General features: G+C 39.7%; 1 pseudogene; it reads right to left on the reverse strand.

The window, feature by feature from the left end:
- Positions 1–2,671: 2,671 nt before the first annotated feature.
- Positions 2,672–4,297, reverse strand: LOC129025884 (testis-specific chromodomain protein Y 1-like; annotated as a pseudogene).
- Positions 4,298–5,715: the final 1,418 nt, after the last annotated feature.

The raw sequence follows: 5,715 nt of genomic DNA on the forward strand, positions 1-5,715 counted from the left end.
GTGAAAGCATGGCCCAGGACCTTGGCATGAGACCAGAGGCTAAAATGATAATTTACAGAAATTTGGCTCAGAGCCCAAAGCATATTTAGTAATATAAGGTGCCCTTTGTAACACACTGGAGTCCAATATGTACATGTTCTGAAAAAGAGACTATTTCCTGGAAGCAATCTGGTTACACAAAAGACACAACATTTTAATGCGTGGTCTTGTTTTTTTATCTGAGTAGCTGTGGGCATGTCTTAAGCACACACACACAAAAAGTTGGGCTTTAAAAAAAAAATTATTTGGTTGGGCCATGGGATTGTACAGGATTCTTAAAATTCTCTCTGCAGCCTGATAGTCCAGGCTGTTTCTCAGCCTGTAGAAATTTTCCCAATAATCCACCACAACTATATTGCTTTTCTTTGTCAATATTATTGAAGACCTAGAAAGTTTCTGAGGGTTGAAGGCACATTGTTTGAAGTTTCCTATGTGCAAGGCTTTTCGCCCCGTGAAACAACCAACATCTTTGTAAATATTGTAAAATTGTTCATGCCTTCTTAGCAGTCATATCAGAAAAGCCCACAAGAAACAATTCACAAACATCAGAGAAACATTCTCCCTGGAAACAATCAAAACAAAATTTTCTTACTCCAGGTTTTCTCATCTTCTTGATGTAGAGAATCTTTTAGTCACATCATCATCAGCTTTTCCAGTTTTTACATCCAACCCTCCATGTTCCTTACTACCCCTATAGGAAATGCCCAATGAAGGAGGTGCCAGTAAAGTGCAAGTTTCTTTTTCATTACAGTGCCTTAAATAAATAAAGTAAGACCTGGGGAAGTTTTATGATACATCAATACATATATAGAGACTCCCTAATATCTAGCCCTTTTTTGGGGGGTCTTAAATAGGAAGACGTTTTGTTATTGCTAAGCCAAAATCTTACTGTTTCTGACAAATAGCCCTACAGTCAACAGAAAGATGCTGGGCCAAAACACATTTCTTCTATAGCATGTCAAAGAGAGAAAAGCAGTCAAAGAGAGAAAGAGTGAAGAAAAGACAAGATCCTAATCTCCAGTAGAAAGAGAGACACAGCCCTTTGAAAAACCTAATTTAAGCCATAGTGATTCCATAGATAAGAAAAAGAAAAAAAGAAAAGTAGAAGAAAAAAGAAAGCAGGGCATTTGCCCTTTAGACATCCTAGATCTAAACCTTTCCCAAGCCAGGGCTGAGATGACGTCTTTGGGTCTTTGCATTTTCTGGCATTTATTCTTTTTTGGATGACACTGCATTCTTCAGTGCCTGCAGAAGAGAAAGCTTGTGGTATGCCTGATTCACCTAAAGATCTGCAGGGAATTGTCACCTGTACGAGCACCTGACCTGCTTACCTCATCACAGATAACATGCAAAGCTGTGTGCAGTGGCTGGACTCAACCAACACTCACTCATGCATCTGCCTCCATTCTGTGCCTGGCACATCCATAGCAAACTGAAACCTAAGCCCATAGTTTGAGCTGAGTGCAGGCTGTAAGATGGGTGTGTAAAATTAGACAAGCAGGCTCAAGGGAAACTTGCACAAAGGTGACATCATCCACAGAGACTGTTGGCTGGTGAAGCGACACCCTAGAGATCTTGTGACAAAGATGACATTCATCACCAGTGGCCAGTGGATTATTCAATTATGCCTATGTAATGGAGCCTCGATAAAAATCAGCAAGACAGTATTCATAGAGCTTTTGGGTAACTGAACACATACAGTGTTCTAGAAATTTGTGTGCTCATAAAAAGAGACACTGATACTTTTAAAGGCCATACAGAGTGTAGGTGTCTTTGTTTTGAAAGAAGTTTCTGCCTTTAATAATGTGTCCAGAATTTTAACTTATTAACAAGAGCACACTCTAAGGTAACCTAAATCTTCACATTACAAACATTAGAACCTGGATATTTCCACAAAAATGATTCCATAATTCACTAATAAGGTGCAACAAGTTTTACTTTAGAGAGATAAAGTTTTCTTTTGTTAACTGGGTAAGAACTAGACATTTATAAAGGAAAATGAAATCAAGTGATATCTCACCACAAATTCTAGTCATATGTTCAGTTTAGGAGAATGATCATCAGTGAATTTTGTGCCAGAAATATTTATTCTAAAAGAAAAGTCTTTTAATTTATAATTGTGTGTCTCTGAAGTGCTTGTGCCACTGTAAAGTCAAGGGCACCATCTCATACAGTTCTGTGTCCTTCTGGGAGGGAAGCTAAGGCTGCCTTATAACCCAGTAGAGGTATTGTAGCATACAAAAATAAGAAAAATCAACATTATTACAGGATTCTCTGTCATAAACATCCAATAAAACACAACTCTGGTCTTATATATAGTAGTAGCCATAGATACATATTAGGGCTTCCAAGAAGAATCTAGTACCCAACAGTCTGCTTTTATATTTGGGCTTATGTGAGCATAAAATAACCACATTTGGGCAAACAAGCTGTTTTATTATTTCTTTTAAAACTACAGTGCTTAAAAATGATGTAATAATTTCAATACCTGGCTTGGACATTTCGGTTTTGTTTCCAAGCCTTAGCTATGGGTGAAACTGTTTTGGGCTATGAAGATGGATTAGGGCATCTTGCAACTCATGATGCATTTGGTTCAGCTTAGTTCTCGCGTCCTAAGCAGACAGCCTGACAATTAAAACTCATCAGTCTTATTTTCAACATACTTTAACATGGATTCTATCCCTTGGGCTGAGCTCCAGATCTTCCTCAGTACCTCACACTCTCTCTCATTGGCCTGTTCCAACTCCAACTTAATATTACAGCGAACAAGGGCCTTAGATTCTTCCAGTACAATTTGATTATATGAGGCAAGCTCCTTAATTTGAATCATAACCTCTTGGGTGAAAGTTCCACTCAAAAATACCTGAGAGACCAGGCCTTTGGCACATGACTCCCGTGCTGTCAGCTTTCGCCCAGCAAATAACATTTCATTGGCAGATGCTTTACCCATCATTTTTTGAAATGCAATAGTTGAACAGCCATCTGGACTCTGTCCAAAGTTCATATAAGGGGTTTGGAACCAAGCCTTTTCATTAGCCCACACGAGATCACAAAGAGGCAGGATGGATGCACCTAGTCCAATGGCAGGGCCATTGACTGATACAACAATAGGCTTTTTAAATTGAATAAAAGTATTCACAAATTACTTGATGGTATCCACCATTTCAAGGCTTGCTCTGTTTCTGTCATTCCTTAAGTGTGTCACAAAGTACCCAAAATCAAGACTGCAACAAAAGACACTTCCAGCTGCACTGAACAGCACGAGCTTGCTGTCATCCACAGCAGCACTATTCAGAGCTTTAACCATTTCTTTAATTGCTTCTGTATTCAGTGCATTTTTTTCTGTCGATCTAGTTGATAGCACTATCTGGGTGAATCCATCCTCTTTCTTCACTACAATGTCTCTGTATGTGCTGGCACTTTCTGTTAACCTTACGGTAAAGTACGTCTTCTTGATAAAAGGCTGGTCTCTGCTGTCATCAGTAATATTTCTTTGCCCACCTTTCACCTTTGAAACTGAGGTATGCACCTCTGTTGTTCCATTGGCTGCTAATGAGTCTATTAATACCACTATACCTTTTTGGGTAACTGAACCTGTGGCCATGGAAGCAGTAACTGAGCCAGACATCTGTGACATTGGTGGGTGTATCTGAGTCTTGTTCTCTATTCCAGTTTGTTCTGCACCAGGACGTGACAAATTGTCCTGGAGGAATTTCCCTTCTGTCACCTTGAAGACCACCGTGTCCTACTGATCTGCTGCAACAGGGTCCAGTTTCCCATGTTTCTGAAAGCCACTCAGAGTTTTCTTGTCGTTAAAGGGGCTGTCAGGTGCAAGGATCTTGATAGTTGAATTTATTATCTCCATATTCTGTGTGTTGGAGAGAATTGAGGCTGCCTTCTTCCTAACGATCTTGCTGGCAGCAAATAACTTGCTATTTTTGGATCTGTGGTGTCTATCAGTCACTAGCGTTTTAGGAGAGTTCCTAGAATAGCTCGCTTTTGTAGATCTGGAAGTTCTTCTTCTGGCATTGATTGAAAAAATTCTACTGGTTCTAGTCCATGTCAGTTTCTTCCATTTTTCAGTCTGTCGTCTATTAAAATCATGTATACATTTTTCACAGTCCGTGAGGTGCTGCTCTGGTTCCCAAGTGTCATCCTGTTTGTCCTAACCTTTCCACCAAATCAAACACTCTGTATTCCCATTTCTATCTTGTCTTTTGTCAACAATACTTTCAACCTCAAACTCCTGGGAAGCCATGAGGAAAGACACAGGATTGGAGCAGTTGCTGTGCCAACATTGTTTCAGTTGTGTCTCTACATAGCCACTCCTTTCTGCCTCCAGTTCTTCACCAGCTTCTGCGTATGGATGAACCTCTTCTATTTCGTCACCACTGGTGTAGTGAAAATTGTGTGAAATAGCAGCTATGCTATGGTGCATGAGAGCTTGCTCAGTAGCCTCAGGTGACAGTAGCTAAATCCACAGCCACAACCTTCTGGTGTAGAACAGAAAGCTTTCTTCCTGCCTGTTACTCCTTTGTGTTTGTTTGTTTAATTGTGGTTGCTATGACGATTGTATGGAACATTCTAATGTTCTAACATTTTTAAAGTTACACTAGCTTACCTTCAGTAACATACAAAACCTTTACTCCTGTATAATTTACCTCCACTATTTCACTTACTGAGTCCTCAAAATTATACCTTTATTCATTTTGTGTCAAAAACACAAATTAGAAGTGCTTTTTTAAATTAAATATATTTGTGTGTTTTTTTTCTTTTATTGTAATTATTATTATTATTATTATTATACTTTAGGTTTTATGGTACATGTGCCCAATGTGCAGTAAGTTACATATGTATACATGTGCCATGCTGGTGCACTGCACCCACCAACTCATCATCTAGCATTAGGTATATCTCCCAATGTTATCCCTCCCCTCTCCCCCCAACCCACAACAGTCCCCAGAGTGTGATGTTCCCCTTCCTGTGTCCATGTGTTCTCATTGTTCAATTCCCACCTATGAGTGACAATATGCGGTGTTTGGTTTTTTGTTCTTGCGATAGTTTACTGAGAATGATGATTTCCAATTTCATCCATGTCCCTACAAAGGACATGAACTCATCATTTCTTATGGCTGCATAGTATTCCATGGTGTAGATGTGCCACATTTTCTTAATCCAGTCTATCATTGTTGGACATTTGGGTTGGTTCCAAGTCTTTGCTATTGTGAATAATGCGGCAATAAACATACGTATTTGTGTTTTAAGGTACATGGAGAACAAATTGTGGAGGTGCATATTGTTAATTTTTTTTTTTTTCTTTTTGATATGGAGTCTCACCCTGTCACCCAGGTTGGAGTGCAGTGGTGCGATGTAGGCTCATTCAAAGCTCCGACTCCTGGATTCACGCCATTCTCCTATGTCGGCGTCTCGAGTAGCTGAGACTACAGGCGCCTGCCACGTTGTCTGTAAATTTTTTTGTATTTTTAGTAGAGAAGGGTTTTCACCGTGTTAGCCAGGGTTGTCTTGATCTCCTGACCTTGTGATCCATGCAACTCGGCCTCCCAAAGTGCTGGGATTACAGGCGTGAGCCACCGTGCCTGGCCAAATGTTGCATCTTATATATTTGTACATATATTTATCTTTACCTTAACCTTTGTTTGTTCATACTGCTTTTGA

The sequence above is a fragment of the Pongo pygmaeus genome, chromosome Y (assembly GCF_028885625.2).
Source record: "Pongo pygmaeus isolate AG05252 chromosome Y, NHGRI_mPonPyg2-v2.0_pri, whole genome shotgun sequence".
In the NCBI taxonomy this organism is placed as follows: domain Eukaryota; kingdom Metazoa; phylum Chordata; class Mammalia; order Primates; family Hominidae; genus Pongo; species Pongo pygmaeus.